At 38.3% G+C, this 21,289-nt stretch overlaps 2 pseudogenes; both read left to right on the top strand.

Moving 5' to 3' along the window:
• Positions 1-11,482, top strand: part of LOC115239334 — a 29,005-nt pseudogene extending 17,523 nt beyond the window's left edge.
• Positions 11,483-11,700: 218 nt separating this feature from the next.
• LOC115239332 overlaps positions 11,701-21,289 on the top strand; it is a 19,180-nt pseudogene continuing 9,591 nt past the window's right edge.

Genomic DNA, 21,289 nt, shown 5'->3' with positions numbered 1-21,289 from the left:
TCTCTTTCTATCATGTGTATCAACTAAATCTTTATTTCGCGGTTTGTCACGTACATTTTGACTAATGTCGATTATTGCATTTTTTTGTCGTCTAGAGATGATGTCATCTGAGCCCAGATGCATTGCAAAAGTTTTAAATTACTTGTATATTAACATAAATTAACCTTGATAATTATTTTTATATTTCACGATTTTGTCATGTTTTGATATGCGCGTTTGGATATCTGAGGATGATGTCATCGCGAAGCAGCCGCACATCAGCGCTTGAAAATTTTATATTACATTGCATTTTTGTGCATTCGGCTAAATCTCACACCTGGAGTGATGTCATCGCGAAGCAGCCGTACATCGGCGCTTGAATGGAAAAATTGAAAAAAATATCGCGTCGAGAAAGCTGAGGGTGCGTAAAGCAGATGAAGGGCAAGAGTGGTATACAGACCGTTTTCCCTTCTCCTAAATTTTCAGAGTATTAATCTCCCACTACGTCATACTTTTGAAAAATAAGCGTCACGTATACTCGGTCAATTTTTATACGATCAGTGTCGCATCAACTGCTGGTACCAACGGTCCACTTCTCATAACCGAGAGACAAAATGTACTCTCCTGAAGGAAGTAGCAGCAACGGTTGCAAACGCATGAATTATTACGTTCCACGAGATGAAATTAAGCCGTGCAAGAAACCACGAGATGAAATTAAGCTGTACAAGAAACCACATGATTTGTAAGTATCACAAATGTTTCATATATATATACATATATGTTTTCATATATGTTTTTTCCATGCTATTTCATATTTAATTGTATTTTTCAGATGCGGTAAACCTCGTTGTATACCACGAATTTTGGTACGCAGATTTGCTATTTCAACTTTAAATAAAACATAAATATTTTAAATTGTTACAGAACATACGTAATTAATAATAGAATAATAATTATTTTAGTTATTAATACTATAGTAATAATAGTTACTAATAATAGAAATGAAGTTAATAATAGAATTAATAATAGTATTAATAATAGAAATAAAGTATTAAATAGAAAATTTTAATGAGCAGTTTTGCTACTAGGGCACTAGGCTATTGCGTTATTACATTTGTGACACGCACGTTCCTGAGACTAGTGATGCGCTCCTTAGTTACGGCCGTTCGGCGCTGCGTTGCTAAGGAGCGAGCAGTAAAAGGGGGACCGTAGGCGTGAGTCAAGAAATCCGGCCGAAAGTTGCATTTAAATCCCAGCACTGGTATACACTATCACAACACAATTGTAACATACAACTGATAAGGTCGAAAAATGCGATCTGGACAAAACTACAACAGCGCACACATGGTTATATGCGACCGCGACCGACCAACAGATAACGGTACAATGCGATAATCGACACGAACACAAAAGAATAATTAAAAATACAGGAAAAATCACATTAAAAGGAAAATGTAAATTAACGACAACAGATATGACGATACAGTCAACAAAAACAGTATACGAAACAAATATAGAAACCTACTTACCAGAAATAAATATCACATTTCTACAGATATACAAGACGCATGATAACGACACACTAAAAAACGTAACGCTACACCGAACAGAACTAATAAAATTAATTATATACGGGAAAAATAATGTATTCGTTAGAATAAGAAAGGGTATAACTAAAGAAAAACGTTGTACCCCCGTTTTTCTTTTTTTTAACGGGGGAGGGACGTTATAGCCCAAAACGGCTATAACCAAATTAGTTATTAATTATTAAATATTATTTAACGTCTTCCGACTATAACTCGAAGTCGAGGAAGACGTATAAAGTTACGAGCGCAATCGCTGACACGAGCCATGCGCTTCCGACTATAACTCGAAGCCGAGGAAGACGTATAAAGTTACGAGCGCAATCGCTGACAAAGCGAGCCACGCGCGGAGGCCACGCGATCGCGAGACTTGAAGAACGACGCGCCGGAAATGCAAGCAAAGAATATACGTAGCTTGCACCCGGGTTTTTTCCACCCGAAATCAAGCGACACGACTACCTATGGTCCTGTCGCTAAGTTATCCCCTCCGAAAACTAATCGAACAGGAGGTGATAAAACTACCCACCTCGAACGAGCGCTAGGCAGTCCTAATCATAAAATCACACGAAGCAGATAAAATTATAAAATTATACCGTACCGTCGAACTTAATAAAAGTAACCACGAGATGGACAATTGTAATCGTTTTAATAATAACGAACGTCCCAGCTGATCTCGCGACGGCAGCCGCGATATCAGGCACGCGAAGCAACTCTCTATACCGCGATAAGCGGAGTTGAAGTGCGAGAAAGAAAAGAAGATTTAAAGCTAATGTATCTGAATAAACGACTTTTATTCTAACACGATTACATATTTAATGAAAACGGTGAGAAGACCCTGTGCGACCCTGAGTTCCTAAGTTCCAATTGGCCAATCCCAACAAAATCTCTGTACCTTCACGGAGGCACAACAGCTTGTTCTTTTTGTTGCTATCGTATGAGTATTTATTATGGGAGCCTCATCGGCGGAGAGAGCAAGAAACCGATAAAGGACAATGGAAACTACTACCGTCTATCAAGGGCAACCTGCGAGGGCCGAAGGGCCAGCACTTCGACAACCAGAACAAGCGGCGGAAATATTTCGACGTCACGACGGGATCAGGATCCGCACGCGTAATGCGCGACGCACAAGACAACGAGCGAATCCTCGCGCAAGGACCCAGGACCGTACGGAGCCGCTCCCCGTGGAGGTACTGCAGTAATACTGCCGCTGCAGAACGCAGCCCACAGGAAAAGACGGCAGCGAGGGTCGTAATCATACTTCCGGCCAAGCCGTACGATCTGGATTCTGCACCGGCCCCAGCAAAATATCGTTCGCGATAACGGGGGCGCGCGCACTCCCGATACGTGAGCGCGCCGCCCGCTGGCCACAGCGCGCGGTAGCGCGTAATTGGTCGCGGTAATACGCATCCCATGTGCACAGGCCCGGCTGGCCCGGAGGTATCGATTCTGGATTTCGACGATTTCGGGTGAGACTGGCGCGAGCCTGCGTGCGAAAGCGAGTGTTTGTGACGAGCGAAGACAGCGAGAGAACCTGTTGGGCAAGCGATTTCGAAAGCCATCGGCGAGCGGAGAGGACCCCGGCATTTTCAAGGCGGAGCAGTGGGCCCGAGAGGACGGCGTCTACCCCGTGGCAGCCCCAGGAAAGTTATTGTGCCGATGAGGTTATCCTCCGCTAAATAGCCACGCGCGATCCGGGATTGTTTCGTTTTGCCGTGAATTCGTACTTTGGCGTACGGGCTGAGCCCGATTCTTTAGTGTAGATTTGCGTTACGGCCACGTCGTCAAGCGATTCGAGCCCCGGAAGCTCGAGAGTATCGGTTTCCGCGGATTGAGACATTACCTCGCGTTTAATTGTGTCGTCTCTCTGGAGATTCGGATTCCGTGTACTGCGTATGTCGGTTCTCGCACGTTTAGAGCGTAAGTCTCGATTGTACAGTATGTCTGTCGTCCGAGTATGTGTGTCGGTCACGTAAAGCACGTCCTTTTGTATTTCGTTTATGAATCTTCGCGTCTAGAATTTGCGTGCACGTTCGGTGCGAATTTCTTTCGCGATTATAGTGCGAATTGCGCGAGTGTGTGTCGAGCTTCATGTAAGCGTGTCTCGTTTGACCGGGAATAACGAATGTGCGTGTTTCGCGAATTGCTTGTTAGTTATAAGTTGCGTATTAATTTTAAGAGACAACAGCGGGCGATACGGTCGCCGCCAACTGATTGATATCGAGAATCGGATCGGGTTATCACTCGGATTAAAGTCGAAACTTATTAATTGTCAACTCCGCGGTGCGAGGCGTAGTTAACGCCGAGAGAGAATTACGGCCGATATAACGGGCCGACAGCGGCGTACATCTTCCGGGGTTTCGCGCCTCGTTTCTAACATCCAGTCTCGTTCTCGCATCGTTACCGCAGCCGAATATCCGCGCGGTCGTCATTACCATTATTACGTTCGCGGGGCCTCACCCCGTCTATTATAATAAACTCGTTATTTTCTTTGTTTTATTTCACGTCTTTAATTTCAGCTTGTGTTTGTCGCTCCACTATTTGACGCCTCTTACTTAATCATCGCGTTAATACAACACTCGCCCTGCCCCTCTACCGTTAGACGAGCTAGTCAGCCCGTGGCGAATTCCAGCCCTTTCTTTCGCGTCTATCTTGCGCTTATTTTGTGCGTTTCGCGAATTGATGCGTGAAAGACCGTATCTGGCGCCCAAGTTCGATTTTCGCGATTATCTCTCGGATTTTGTCACGGCACGCGCGGAACTTTTACCATCCCGTTCCTATCCGGCGCGTTATTCTTTATCTAATCCTTTCTGTTTTTGTCCACGACTTTCCCACGTCCTCCGCTCGACGAACTAGCTCCTGTTAATCGGCGCAACGTTCATCCGCGACGAAGAGATCGAAACGGCGAACGCGCTTAGCATTCGGCTGCGAAAAGGAAAAAGTCGTCGCAATATACATATATACAGGATGTTTAATTTTAATCGCCCCAGCTCTAGAATAGCTCTAGTGACATCTGTTTTTTTCGTATGTAGCCTCGAAGAAGTCATATTTCTTCCTCTATCTTTTTTTGCTATATTCTTTACAAAGCTTCGATTGGCGCTACAGAGCCGGATTTTGCATTTTGGCTCTTAAAAAATGTATAATTAATAAAATACAGCTTATGGCCAACTGCACCTAATCCGTCATGAGCTGTACCAGAGCTGTACCTTGTTTATCAACTTATGAAATATTATTTTAACTCTTTTTTGCAAAAAATCGCTCTGTAGCGCCAATCTTACGATCCTACTGATTACGAATATTGTTGTCAGAATATAATTTTCTTTGTATTTTGGCTGTAATACAAAAAAACGTATTCGTAATTCACGGCTTCCCGCGAGAGGTCTCTACTGTCTTTCCTGCCGACCCTTAAAGTAAATTTATTTTATTCCCTTTCGTTAATTGTCATTATCAACATGGCAGATTACCCGCCCTTACAAATTGTTGATATGATTGGTATTTATTATGCCGCTGATAATAATGCTAGAGAAGCAGCTCGTCAATATCGAGATAAGTACCTGGATAGACGACATTCGATCATAAAGCAATTTTGCGTAATAGCTTGTTAATAGCTAGAGCGCGTACGGTACAGATGAACCGCAAACGTTCTAAAAAACCATTAAATAACAACGATGCTATTATTGTAACTATATTAGGAATGGTAATAATGAATCCGCACATTAGTCAACGTCAAATTAGTCGTGATTTAAATGTATCTCCTGCTACTGTAAATATAATTTTACGTGGCAATCACATTTATCCTTATCACATTTCACTTAATCAGGAGCTTTCTGATAATGATAAGGTTCTTCGTGTCACAATCTGCAGATGGGATGTAGCTCAAATTCAGCTCGATCCCACATTTTTTTCACGTGTTATGTTTAGTGACGAGGCATTTGAGAGCAATAGCATATTGAATCGGCATAATAGTCATTATTATTCTGATCCGCACTGGGTTTGTCATGTAGACAATCAGCATCGGTGGAAGGTGATAGTTTGGTATGGTATTTTAGATAGCTATATTGTTGGACCCTACTTTTTTGATGGCAATATTACAGGAAAATCATATTTACGTATCCTACGAAATGTGTTGCTAAGTTGCGAAATGTATTTACGTATGCTACGAAATGTGTTAGAGTTTGTCGATGAAAATATAGTCCAATGTATGTGGTTGCAACAGGACGGTGCACCACCACACTACGCACGCCCTGTAAGGGACTTTTTAAATTTAACTTATTTGCACCGTTGGATTGGACGAGGTTGCCATGTAGCATGGCTATTCAGATACCAGATCTAACATCTCCAGATTTTTTCTTATGGGGCTATTTAAAAAATACTGTTTACCAGACCGTATCTACTATAGCTGAAGATCTAAAGGACCGCATCAGACGAGCGTGTAGAAGTATACTAGCCAACGTTCTCAGAAAAACAGTCGATGCATTCGAAAAACGGTTGCAATTATGTATCCAACAGAATGGTGGTACATTTGAGCATTTGCTGTAGACCAAGAATACACATTCAATGTGACTTCGATGTGATCCTACAGAGTCAATCGGTCTTGCCTTCACTGGCCGGATCAATCTTGGGTCTTGCCTTCACTGGCCGGATCAATCTTGGGTCTCGCTTTCACTGGCCGGCACACCTTGGGTAATGCTAATGCCGGCGGAATTGTAACTTTCAAGCCTTGTAACTCGAAAAGTACTTCATGAAAAAATACTTAATTATAGTATTTTGAAAAGCTCTCGAGGTAAGCTACAAAAATATGCAATAAAAATAGAAGACTCCATTTAAAAAAATAAAGTTGAACTCCATATGACCTTGGTACGTTCACTCAAGGTCAAACCAATGACACCATCTTATGTCCCCCTTCAAACCAAACAACTTTTGTCTGAAACGTTTTTTCATATCTTTCATATTTTTTGAGATATTTGCCTGGGGCGATTAAAATGAAACACCCTGTATATATATATATATAGTATGGCGAGAGAGAGAGAGAGAGGGGGAGAGAGGGGGAGAGAGGGGGGATAAACAACAAGTGTTCATAATGCCGTTGACGTCATGACTTTCGACTTTGGAAACATGAGAAGATCGTCCAGTTTAATTAGCAGCGATTAGATCTCGCGATGATGCGAGGTATGTACACAAAACTGGAAAATATCGCGTGTCATTAGGCATTAGATTTTATTCATCGAATGTTTTCTGTTACAGGAACATTTTGTTTCCCTCGCCCGTAATTGAGTAGTAGCATACTCCTTTTTACGCCTCTCGTCACGCGAACAACGATAAAATTTTCTTGCGACTTTAATTGTAATATACTCTATCTATATATTCTGACGTTTACTTACGATTTTACGATTCATTCATTTGTATACGTGAAAATATACTTTGATTTCAGCCCGCGATATTTAGTACAATGTCACGCGTATAATGGCGCAATCTAATGAGAGAAAAACGCGCGATATAAATGGCGGATATCGCGTAGGCCGACATTGAGTCTTATTTCGGTTTCGTTGATCGTTTTCATTCGCTTACGTGTAACATCGATCCCATATGTGACACTGTACAAATGAGTTCTCACATGTGTGCCTCCTCTCTCTCTCTCTCTCTCTCTCTCTCTCTCTCTCTCTCTCTCAACGAAGCAAATAAAACGCCACTATTTGAACATAGTTATTATTTAATACAAAATTACAAACAAATGTGTCAAAACTTTTATTCATCCTTGTTATCACTATCATCAACACTCTCTACAGATCGGTTACAACTATTCGGATGATACTTGTAATTACTTGTAATTTTGTATTAAATTATAACTATGTTCAAATAGTGGCGTTTTATTTGCTTCGTTTTATATCGGGTAGATGTATAAAATAATAAGATTTTAAGTTGAATTAAAATTATGCCCAGTTTTGTGAGTAAATTAAAAGAAAATTGCCTTTTGAAAGTGCAAATTTAAAAAAAAAAAAAGTTGGTTAAATTAACTTTATTTTACATGAATAAATATTCGTTGCTAGATTGTATAAAAAAAGAATGAGAAAAAGAGTGGCAGGGACAAGAATTGAACCCGGGTTGGATGCGTGATAGCCATGCGCTTAGTGCCTGAACTATATAGCCTTTTCACTAATCCATCTAACGGAGCCAGATATAAGGAAAGCCATATTGTTTAAATTATTTTCTTGGAAATGGCTGAACATTGTGCCCTATCCCTTTGCTTAAGTACCCTTCTAATAGAGTACTATATAAAAGCCTCTTTCAATTCGGTGATCCCAAGATCGCGCCCTCCCTTGTTAGTCTCAGGAGCGTGCACATCATAAATAATAGCACAATACTCTAACACAATGCTGGGATTTACTTACAACTTTCGGCCGGATTTCTTGACTCACACCTACTGCTTCCCTCTTACTGCTCGGGTCTTAGCAACGCAGCGCCGGACGCTCGTAACTAAGGAGCGCGTCACTTAATCTCAGGAACGTGCGTATCACAAATGTAATAGCGCAATACTCTAGTAGCAAAAGTTTTTATTAAAATTTTCTATTTAATATTTTAGTTTGTATTAATAATATAAATAATTATTATTCTATTATTAATACAAAATAAAATGTCTTCCTTCATACATGTACTATTTCCACATACATATTAGTCGTTTATGCCTTTCAATACTCAAAATAACTGCTATATTTTTTAAACTTTTTTTGTTGATAACTTTTTAATAAAAAACGAGCGACAACTAAAACCTTTTAAATGTTTTTCAGGATCATAACCTTGACAACATATGTCAAGGTCAAAGTCATCGGGACTGCCTCCCTCCATCGGCATATACCGTTACGGCATATGTCGTAAAAACAAATACATGCCATTTTTTTGTTTTTATATAAATTAAAGTATTGATTTAAAAATAATATTTTTTTTAAACATGTTTGTTTACAAATTTATTTTTTATCAAGTAAAATAAATAAAACGGCAGTTATAGGGACACTGGCAGTAATTGGGATATCTACCCTATTAGTAAAATCTGTCGATTTAAAATTCAGACTCTATTTTTGGAATACGAAACATTATATACGAATAAACATATTAACAGGGTCTATCTGTGATCCTACCTATCTTTGAGTTATTCATGGGCTGCATTAATGCGGAGCAAAACGTGGACTGTCTCATGTTAATCTGTTGCGGAACGCTTAGTATATTAAAAATAATATGGTTTCGCATTTATGCAAATATGATAACTTGATTAATAATTACAACTCTGCTCTGTACGATTACTTGGCGATCGAAAATTTGGATGAGCGGGCCACTATGCGAAAACACGCTTTTATAGGAAGAATTATTTTTTTTTCCTCTAATGTGTTTTGGTTACTTAGTTGTATAATGTATGCGCTAACGCCTTTTATGGATTATAAAAAAAAATCGAAACATAATGAACGAGGACATTATGTTGGAATATTCAATACCATTAAGATGCACTATGGAGTACTACCACGCTCCTACAAGCATGCATAAATTTTTGGTCATTATTGATGTGTTTGCATTGGTAATAAGAACTAATGCTAATGCCGGTAATATCTATCTGACGTATCTTTCGCATGTTTTTAGTCTTTAAATAAAATTTGATAGAGATTGTGAAAACTTTAAATATAAATTTATATTACTTTGTACATCATTAATTTTTTTACTGGTTCCATTAGCATAAGATATCTTATCTCTCTTTTTGTTTTTCATAGACAATTTTGCTAAAATACAGAAGTTCATATGATTTGACATAGTAAGTTGTCTTGTTGAGACAGAGATATATTAACTAACTAGCTTTCGCCTGTAAATAGAATAAATAAAATATTAAATTTTAATTAAGCAATTGAAAATGAAATTAAAGAAATACAATTGCACATGTAAACATTGTGATTGCTCGCTCAAGAAAGCTTACTGTAAAATTTAACGATATTCTACATTTTATATATTATTTGTTATAATAAAGTTATCTACATATTTTATAAATATTTTTTATATAATAATATTGCACACGTGCGCACACACACACAAATGTTTATTATAAAATATACATTGTACAAAAAGATTACAAAATCTTTTTTTTATCAAAAAATACATAAATAACAATTAGACTAGAAATGAAAGTAAGAATTAAAGAAAAATTATATTAAAATAAAGACACTGTGACATGATCATTTACTGCATAATGACACATAATGTTTATAATAATAATTATCAACACCGTTTTATATATCAGTGCATTTTCATTTTATAAAGGTAATGACGCGTTATTTTTCAATATTACATTGCACATTTGTGTCCAAATAAAAATTCTAAAGATCCATTTTATTGATTTTGATGCCACGTGCCCGCAAGTGTACGGTTTTAATGCACTTATTCAACGATATATTTACTTGATACGAATGGCCAGAGAACTCGATATGATTAGTTTTATTTTGCTGATCGAGTTACTTTTTGTCAGATACTTCTATGCATAATGGGTAAATATTGTCACATTATGTCATATTATAATTATTTTGTGAAACATGTAAAATATAATACGTATTTATAAAAAGAGATTTACATTCAGCAGACAAACATTCTTTTCAGGATTTCAGTTTCTCATAGCGTTGAAAGTCAGAGATATGGCCATGATGATACAAAGTCTAATGGTACAAAGTGCTTTTTTGATACAACTAATATTATACAGCTGCATCGGAAATTATCTGAAATCTCAAATGGAATAAATAGCTTCTATTTATCAAAGTATCTGGTATAAATTTTCTGCCAAAATAACGAAGAATTTAGTCTTTATCTTAATGCAAACAGTTATTACAGTTACCTTTCAAGTTGGGAATTTTATTACAATAAATCTGTCAACTTTACTGAGCATTTTAAAAACTTCTTTTTCATATTTATTTGTACTTCGTGTAATGCTTGAAACGTGAAATTTAATCATGTTTAAATAAATTTTACGAATTGTAAATTATTATACGCGAGGCAATTGAAAAATAAAATAAATATTGTAGTTTATTAAAAAGTCAATAAAAAGTCAATAAAATTGTTAAATTTTAATCGTTATTCATAATAATGTGTCTGTATCAAATTAATCAATTTCATGCATTATCAAAAATATGCAGGGTGTAACTAAACAAACGCATATGGACAACACTATCAGATACAGAACAACAATTCAAATCGAAAAGTCCTGAACCATTTTTTGATCTAAGCTTTCTTTTCGTTGTTATGTGATGTTAAAGTTAGCTAATCAGCATCTGTCTATACACCAGAAAGCCGTCTCGCTACTTTGACCCTCGTCGTACCTTCTCTGTTTTCCGTTGTAGACAAGCGCTAATTAGTTAACTTTAACATCATATAACAACGAAAAGAAAGCTCAGATCAAAAAATGGTTCAGGACTTTTCGATTTGAATTGTTGTTCTGTATCTGATAGTATTGTCCATATGCGTTTGTTTAGTTACACCCAGTATACATATATATTTAAAATTATTATTATTAATATTATTATTACTATTACTTTATTCAAGTAAAGAGACAAATTTTTCTAATATACAATATTACTTACCTATAATGCATTATACTTTCCCAGAATTCCAGCTTTGATGACTACCAACATAAAAAAAAAAGTTATTCACTACATTTATTGTCACTTTTGAATAGATTGAATGCATACTATGTGTTGTTAGCCAAACGAATATCGAGATAAAATGTAGCACAATGCGTACATAGATAAGCAAAACGCACACACTTTGTTCTAACATTCCGCTAACAAAAAGAAATAGTTACTCAATGGACGGGTAATAGTTTAGAAATTGTATCATATGAATTTTTACTCAACGACAATTTTGTATAAGTGTGTAGTTATTTGCACATTTAGTCATAATGCTTTAAGAGTATAGAGGCATACTGATAAACATATATACAAGCATGCTTTATGTTGAATAAAAAATGATATCGTTGGTTATTTGGCTTTAGGAGCATAGAGACAACTTGATAAGCAAATATCAATTCCACAAATAAAAAATAAGTCGAAATAACTGCGTTATGTCGATATAGCGGACAGATCATCGGTTATTGGCATCAGTTACAATTATTATCTTGACAATGACAAGCGAACGGTGGAAAGACGATATTGCATACGCGATGACCCCTTTCAAATTGATTTCTTGGCCCATTGGTGTTTGGCCGCTGCAAGTCTATAACTTCTATTCGCTATTACGCAGTATATTGAGCCTCTGTTGCATGGTATACACTTTTGAATGTGAACACGATGATCATTGACGCGCGATCGTTCGAAGATAACGTAGAATGTTTTCTACGGTGATCTTACAACGCTCTAGACAAAAAATTTTAGCATTGCGATAGTAGTATTAAATATACAAACTTCTCATTCTTGACAACGTATATAGAGTGAAACGCTTTGCCAGCAATAGTAACACAATAGATAAATCATATAATATAATCGAGATACATTGTTTCTAAATACGAAATGTTATATACAAGATAACATATCAACAGGTCATAATGATAATCTTACCTCTCGTTGAGATACGCATGGGCTGCACTAGCGCGGGGCAGAACGTAGACTGCATTATGTTAAGCCTTTGCGGAATGCTTGCTATACTGAAGATAGTACAGTTCCGCATTTATGCTAACAATTTAATTAACAACTACAAATCTGCTTTAAACGATTATCTGACAATTGAGAACGTAGAAGAACGTATCATTATGCGAAAACATGCTCTTGCAGCAAGAATTGGTTCATTTCCTCTGCTGGGTTTCTCTTATTTTATTTGTATAATGTATATAATATCATGTTTTACAAACCATGGCGAAAAAAACCAAAGCGCCACAAACGAGGAAATCATATTGAAGTATCCAATACCATCAAAATGCGCTATGAAATACTTGCATATTCCAATAAGCATGTACAAAATATTTGTCATCATTCAAGCAATTATACTGACAGTATTAGCTAATGCTAATCTCGGTAATATTTATTTTATTATGTGACATTTTTAAGTATATTTTGTTTTACTTCACATATAAATGTGTGGAAATTTTGAATACAAATATAAAATTTTCAGTTATAGTTATATGTATATTAAATATATTGTATATATGTATACAAGGTGATATAGAAATACTTATACAAATTTTGACAGTGAGTTCTTCACACATAAACAAGAAAAAAAATGTCATATATACATATATGTCCGATAATGTCTGGTTTATGATTTATAATCAAAAGATTACATTCAATTCAGTACCATGGACTGCAAATTTTTATCTATGAAGACACATAAAAGCTAGAGTTCCTCTAGTAAGAGTTAAAACAATCCGCCATATATAGCCAAACTCGGAAAGTTGTTCACGCGCCAATTTTGAATTGATGTATTTCACTTAAACATTTATTTATACAATACCTTTGCCGTACGCAAAGAATCTTTTAGTCATTTATGATATTTAAGTATAATCTAGTATAATAGTTATATGTACAGGTATATAAATATGAAACCGGAATTTTTGTATAGAAAATACACGTTTATTGTATGAAAATGATAAAATATTTTATTCGAAGTATTGCCCATTGCTAGCTATACATTTTTCCCATCTCTCTGACACTTTGTGGATGCCACGCCAAAAAAACTGTTGCTCCTTTGAGGCAAACCAGTCATCGAGCCATTTTCGTACATTTTCGTAAGAAGTTAAGTGCTGCTCAGTAAGTGCGTGTCCCATCGATGCAAATAAGTAGTAATCGGATGGAGTCTGGTGAGTAAGCCGCATGCGAAAGTATTTCCCAACTAAACGCCTCAATCGTTTCCTTGACCGGTTTTGCTGTGTGTGATGGTGCATTATCATGAAGCAAAATCACTTTGTGTTGCCTTTTTTGATATTCTGGTCGTTTTTCACGCAAAGCTTGATTCAAATCGATCATTTGTTGTCGGTAGCGTTCAGTATTAACGGTTTCGCCAGGTTTTAGCAGCTCATAATAGATCACACCCTTCTGATCCCACCAAACACAGAGCATTGTCTTCCGTCCATAGCGATTTTTTTAACCATTCAAAGCACTGTGATTTACCAAGAGCATGCTCACCGTAAGTTTCGACAAGCATTCGATGTGATTCTGCAGCAGTTTTCTTCAAATGGTAACAGAAAATCAATGCTCATGTTCAACGCTATTAAAAACTATGCTGTTGTATGAAATTTGTATTGTTGTGAGTTGAAAATCTTTATCAGATGTCAAAACAAGAAAATGGCGCCAATGATGCGGTTTGACGGTAACTACATTGACAGCTAGGACCATCTATGGGCAAATTCCGGTTTCATATTTATATACCTGATATATAGATAGATATGGTCTTTATTGACTCCCCTATGAGTTGCAATTTTTGACTCTACAATTTTACACTTTTCCAATTATCTCTCACACTTTCTTACAGTCCTTTACTCTCATCACCTCTTCTTCTCCCCCTCTTGACACCTCTCCCTCCTACACCCTTCTCCTGACTCCCCCTCCCCCACCCTATCTTTCTTTCCTCATCCCACTTCCCTCTTTTCCATCAATCCATAGTCTCCTATTATTTACCACCGTGCACCTTCCTTTTCTCTCTTCCTCTGTGCTCTCTTCTATCCTTCTTCTTCGCTCTTTCCTCCTTTTCTTCTCTCTTCCCTTGCCTCCTTTTCTCTCGACACTCTCCCTTTTCCTCCTCTCACTCTCTCCTCTCCCTTTTTCTCTTCCTTCTCTTCTTCTCTCTTCCACCAGGGTTTCCTTCCTTGCGGGGAGAAGAGTATCTTCCCTCCGGGGAAGATGCTCTCCCGGGAAAGGTAAGGCCGTGGGGTGGCAGGAAGTCATGCAAACGCAGTTCCCTGCCACCCCTATAAGCGCCAGCGAAGGCACCCGCTGTGGTTTTAGTGCGGTAGGTCTTGGGCCCCCTGGCCGATCCATTCGTGGATCGGCCAAGGGGAACAAGGAGTCCCACATAACCCACGTCCTCTACCCGGAGGGCGGGGGTACCATGATGGTTTCCACAGCGAAAAAAAAGGGGGGTTTCCTTCCTTACTGTCCGTCCTATCAACTCCTGCCTTCTTTTTCTGCATCTCCTTTCCTCCTCATCTCTCCTTTTTGCCCGGCCCCTATGCTTCCTCTTCTTCTTACCGCTCCCCCTCCTTTCCCCGTTCTCCTCTTCTGCTGTCTTTGTTGTCCTCCTCTGTTCCTCTCTCCTTCCTCTCCCTTTCTCTACCCTCCTTGGTTTCAAATTCTCCCCTTATCCCTCTCACTTCTTCCAGTAGCTCCTTCATCCACCCTTCCCTGTACACTGTCGTCTCTTCCTTCCTTCTCCTTTCCCTTGATCTCTCCTTCTCTTTTCTCTTCTTCACCGCCGTGCGCTTTTCCCTCTAACTTCTACGCCACTTCCTCCTCTTCTGCTCTCACCGCCCGCTTCCAATTCGTCTGACCTTTCTTTCGCCGTTCCTCTCTTCTCCCTCTGACTCCCGTTTCCGTGTCAAATCGCCATGTGCTCAATCCACTTCCATTAACCCGCGCCACCTCACATCATGCTTCCGCCTTTTTCAACTTCCTTGTCTGATCCTTCCTGTCTCTTTTACTCTTTCGCTATCACTTTTCTAATCTCTTAACCTTTTCTTGAGCTGTGCCACACTTCTGTCTGTCTCTTAACCTCTACTCTCTTTCCTCCGCATGCTCGATCCTTCCGCTCCCCCTGTCTTGCCTCCTACGTTTTCCTCCGCCGTTCCTTCTCCTCTCTTTATGGTAACGATCTGTATCATCCACTCTTTCATCTTCCTTATCGATCTACTCTCTGTCATTCTCCCAGTTTTCTCTATGTCACTTCCCACGTGATCTTCTTCTTTCTTTTTTTCTCTCACTCTCTCTCTCTCTTCTTCTTTTTCTTCCTAACCTCCAATTCCTTTTTCTTTTCTTTCCTTCCCTTTTTGTGGCCTCTCCTCGCCTCTTCCTTCCCTTACTCCTACTTGTTCTTTTTCTTTAGCGGTTCTCACTCATCCTCCCCCGCTTCTCTCGAGGCTATAATAGTTTTTAAACGGGAAGCGATTATATTTTACGAATGACAGGGCTGAGATTCCGCGCGTTCAGGTACAGCGAAATAACAAATGAGAAAAAAGGCGCTTCATTCATAGAGCTCTTTTTTCACTTGTTATTTCGCCTTGCCTGAGCGCGCGAAATATCAGCCCTGTTATTCGTAAAATATAATCGCTTCCCGTTTAAAAACTATTATAGCTTCGACATTATTGTATTAGGATTTTCATCTTGAAATGTTCTAAGGAATCTGCCATTAAGAGGAAGTCCGTTATTTTTAGGACACCCTGTATATATATATGTCAAGAGGCAGCTTTCGCGATTTTTGGCATGAATCGGCAATTTCGAGAACTTTCGGCAGTTTCCAGATCGTTTAATTTTTGACAGGAGAAAACCGAAATGTCTAACTATTGATTTCAATTTAGAACATTCTTAATTTCCTTTTTTGAAGAAAAAATAAATCATAACTATAATTTTTTCTCACTATTTTTTTTTGTTTTCAACAGCAGTTATAAGAATTTAAAAAATTTTTTGTTTGAAATGTTAAATTTCATATTATAAGACCTGAAAACTGCCCTAGCATATAATTTAATTTTGACGATATGGTGGATTTCAAATTGCTGATTGGTTATTTCAATTCGCCATATGTAATAGCCAAGCTATTGAAATAACCAATCAGCAATTGATAGCCCGGTGTCTTAACTCGTACTAAAGGAACTCTAGTTAATGCTAAATTAAAAACTCTAGTTTATGCTAAACTAAAATTGCAAATGAAGAGACGCTTCACCAACACATCGTAGATGCTTGAGAAACTGTTTGCAATCATTATGGGATCTTTGAAAGGGTGCGACAGTCCATGATCCGATATGTCAATGCGTGCATTGAAGCAGGTGGAGAGTATTTTGAGGTCGTGTTTCAAAATTCACTGCCAGTATTAGAAATCTATAATATATGTTATGTAAACTATAGATTTCCAGTACTGACATCGAATTTTGGAACACAGTCATTGGGTAATATGTATACTCCGTCCAGCGAGAGAACAACCACGGCCTGCGCATAGGCGGGCAAAGTGGGGAGAGCGTGGCGCGCTACTCGGTACCGTATTTGTAAATACGGCATGCTCGGACCCAATTATAATTTCAATGTGATATAAAAAGTCGAAATTGTTGTAATATATTTAAATTACACAGCTGAATGTTTATGATTTAGAGATAATTAATAATAATAACATATTTTTATTAGAGATCGTTCATATTGTGGAGAATTTTAGATTTTGGGGGACCTTGTGAATACTTGCAGAAAAAAAAGAAAAAAAAGCAGTATGGCGCACAGCAGTCCCGAATCCCGAAAAGCTGGCCAAAATTCGAAAAATGAAGTTTTTATTTAGGGACTTTTAACTGTTGGAATAGATGTAGTGGTACCCCTATCATATTTTTAGAGCGGTTATCAGAGCGCAGATGATCGTACCCTAAAAACTTACCTTTTTTAAAAAAAGGTAAAAAACGGCGCTAAGTACATGCGCCACTTGTGAAAAACTGTATTTATATATATTTATAAAATAGTGTTATTTTAAATTATTGAAAATAAAAACTTATAAAAATATTTTAACCCCAAAAAATGGTACAAATATATCTTACAAAAATAATGATATCAACAACTTGCGCCAACTGAAAATAAAAATTAAACAAATATTTTAACCGAAAAATGGCCAAAAAAAGGGCCGAAACGTCCGCCTTTCGCGAATCATGTAATTAAAGAAATTCTCTAATTTTTTAATTTATTTTTTGGTTTAAATTATATACCTTTGCGCCCTAAAAACTGCGCGTGGCTCTTTTGCCTTTTAACTCGGATTTTACTTGATTTTAATCGTGTAAGAGCCTTACTTTTATATCTTTTTCATTTTTCGAATTTTGGCCAGCTTTTCGGGATTCGTGACCACTGTGCGGCGGTGTGGAGGAAGGCTTTCTAGGCGTTCCGTGGGCGAAGATCTGCCCGAAACGGATAAGCTTTCGTCCGATCCGTTGTTTTCTCGCTAGAGTGTAGATATATTCTGCCAGTTTTTGTCGTATAATCTTTCGATTATAAGTCATAAATCAGGCATTATCGGACATCAGGCATTATATGTATGACGCTTTTTTCTTGTTTATATGTGGAAAATTTACCACCAAAGTTCGAACAAGTATTTCTGAGTGGGAGAGTCTCACTTGCGCACAGTACAATTGGACACGTTGCAATTGCACACTGTGATATTAGACACATAAAGTTGCGCACCATTCGATTGGACACATTTCACTTGCGCACAGTTCGTTTGGACACATTTCATTTGCGCACCGTTCAATTGGACACGTTGTTTTTGGACACAACACATGTTTTTGTATAATTTGGAATACACACGCATGTATAGTTTTGAAATTTTTTGACATTTATTATTAACTTCATTTGGTAAATAAACATTTGTTACAGTTCGTTTACACACATTTTGTTTTCACACAGTTCTTTTGCGCACAGTTCTTTTGCGCACATTTCTTTTGCGCACATTTCTTTTGCGCACATTTATTTTGCGCACACTTCTTCCGCGCAGGGTGTGCAAATGAAATGTGTCCAAACGAATTGTGCGCAATTGAAATGTGTCCAATCGAACGGTGCGCAACTTTATGTGTCTAATATCACAGTGTGCAATTGCAACGTGTCCAATTGTACTGTGCGCAAGTGAAGGCTTCCCTTATATTTTGGAAACGGCGCAAAAATTATTAAAAACCACGGAATATACGTGTTTGATTATTTCGAGGGGCTACTCTTTTAAAAGGGTTGGGGGAGTTGTCCCCTCAAGGGGGTGCTCCAAATGAAACCCAATCCAAAAATTTTAAACGGAAACCCCCATATTGTATATCGCTTGAAAGAACATAAATAAAGAAAATTTTTGTTGCAAATTGGCGGTTGATACATTGACCCGATTGAGAGTTATTTAAAGTCAGAGAGAGTTCGAAAGAGGAAAATTATCAAAAAATTGTTATTCCCATTTGGAAAATCCTAAAAAAACGTTCGAGGTGTGAAAGTGTTCGTCTTTTTAAGTCCTTTCCACAAAAAATTTAGATTTGAGCTTGGAGTTTTTCTTCAGGTCAAAAAAGAGAGCCAGGAAACTGTTAAATTCAAGCCTTGAAAGTTACCTTTTCCTGAAAAAAACCCCAAGTTCAAATCTGAATTATCTGAATTAATTATAAATATATAAATATAATTAGTATAATATATTAATAAATATTCTTTCATACACACAAAAACATACTATAAAGACTACTGTACATCATATATATGTATGTCAGGCAATTTTTATTCCATTCTTTTTTTATAAAAAATATTTTATTGGTATTTTATTCATTAAAAATGTTGAAAGTTATTTTTCTTGATAGCGAATAAAAGTTGCGAAATTTTCACGATGAATCCGAAAATATTTCACGTGCGGGGAGCCTGTGTATAGTGCGAATTATTTCGTGGCGTAAAGTGCGACTTAATTTTGCTTGAAACTGTATCCAAGACACGAGTTTTTTTATTTTGTATTATTGTCTCTAAGATTAATGTTATTGACTATAGTCTCGCGATAACGTAGCTGTATTGTTCATTATTCACCATGATTGCCATATTGTTGTAAAATTAGCTTAATTATATAGACAGCCGATAGAAGCTATTATATATATATATATATATATATATATAATTATACATATTTAATTATATATCATTAGATATTATTTATTATATTTATTATTATTATTAGATGTATATCCTTTATTTGATCTCCAAGGGGTCACAAAGGCGCTTTTAAGGAGCGTTCCCGAACCTTTAAAATCTATATTCCACATTCCCTGGCTGTTTCGACTTCTACATTCTTACCTCTCGTCCCCTCCCTCGATCCTAACCCCCCCTTCCTGCCTTCCATTCCCCTCTTCACTCCCTCTCTCCTCTTCTCCCCTCTTCCCTTCCGAACTCCTCCTTCCTTCCTTATTTTTGGTTCCGCCTTCTCCCTCTCCTTCCTTCTCTCTCATCTCTCTCTTTCTTTCCTCTCCTCTTACTCCCATTTCCTAGCATCCTCTTTCCTTCCATCTCCTCCTTCCTCTCGCTTTCCTCCCCCAAAGTCCCTTCTTTCCTTTCCTCTTCTTTCCCTCATCTCCTCCCTCATTGCCTTCTTCTTTCCCTTTCTTCTCCTCTTTCCTCTTCTTGTTTGTTCCTATCCCTCTTACTTCTTCTTCCAAGCCTTCTTCCCTTCGTTCCATTTCCACTATCTCCCGTCTATCCAAATCCTCCTGTTGTCCATTACCACTCTTCTTCCGTTTTCTCTTTCTATCCTTGTTTTTTCTACCAACCTCCATCTTATTTTTCTCTCTTCCATTGACAGGTCCTCATCTACTCCTATCTTCCACATTCTCCTTATCTCTCTCCCTTTTTCCAGCAACTCCTCCTTGTCCTCTTCGTCCTCCATCTCTACTAACAATACCTTTTCCCCCCCCCTCCCCTACTCTTTCCTTCACCCCTCTTATTCTCGCCCTTCTCCCTAATACCTCTTCCATCACCCTTTCCATGGCCTCCCTTCTCTCCTCTGGTTCGTCTCCTTTAACTCTTCTCCACACCATGTTTCTTCTCTTATTCTCTCTTCTCTTTCGCTCTTCCATCCCTCTTCTTTCTCTCTCTTCCCTCCTTTCCTTCTCTAGTCTTTCACTGAAACTCACATCCTTCTTCACCTTCCTCCATTCCTCTCCTCTTCCTCTCTCTTTTCCTTCTGTTCTTCTCCTCCACGCCTTTTCCCCTCCTTTCCTCTCCTACCTTTCGTCCTTCTCACTTCCTCATTTCTTCTCCCTGTCTCCTCTCTCTCTCTCTCTCTCTCTCTCTCTCACTTCCCTCCTCTTCCCTACTCTCCTCCACCTTTCTTTATTGCCCTGTCTCCTCCACCTTTCTCTATTGCCCTGTCTCCCCCCTCCTGTTCTCTCTTCTGTGGCTTCTTTTTCTCTCTTTACCCTCCCCATCTTCGTCCCCTTCCCTCCCTCTTCTCTCTCTCCCCCCGTCTTCACGCGATGCTTATTTTCCTCTTCTCTCCTCGTCTCCCCCTGTCACCCGTCCTCTTCCTTCTCTCCCCATCCTTCTTTCCCTCGTCCATGCTCCTCTTTTCCTCTTTTCTCTCCTTTCTATCCACTTTGCTTTCTTTATCCGAGTCCCACCAGAGTTTTATTTCCTTTCTCTCCATCCTGTCTTCTCCCTCCCCCCTCTTTTCCTGCACCTCCTTTTTCTTCCTTCTCTCTTCCTTTCCCGTCACCTTTACTTCCTCACCTTTCTTTCCCTCTTCCCTTTCCTCTTCGCTCTCCTCCGTCTGATGTCATTGTTGTTCCTCCATCTTCTTCTTTCCTCTTACTCATTCTCTTTTCTCTCCATGGTCTAAATACCGTCTTTACTTCCTTCACCTCTTCTAGTAGTTCCTTCATCCACTCTTCCCTGTCCATTATCCTCTCTTCCTTCCCATCAATTTCCTATCTTCTAGACTCCTCTTTCTCTCTCTCTCTCTCTCCCCTCTCCCCCTCTCTCTTTCTCTCTCTCTCTCTCCCCTCTCCCTTCTCTCTTCTTCGCTTCTCTCCTTCTCCTCACTCACACTCT

The sequence above is a fragment of the Formica exsecta genome, unplaced genomic scaffold (genome assembly GCF_003651465.1).
Source record: "Formica exsecta isolate Colony F162 unplaced genomic scaffold, ASM365146v1 scaffold371, whole genome shotgun sequence".
Lineage (NCBI taxonomy): Eukaryota > Metazoa > Arthropoda > Insecta > Hymenoptera > Formicidae > Formica > Formica exsecta.
Note: the sequence above shows the minus strand (reverse complement) of the source record. Positions and strands in the feature narration are given on the sequence as shown.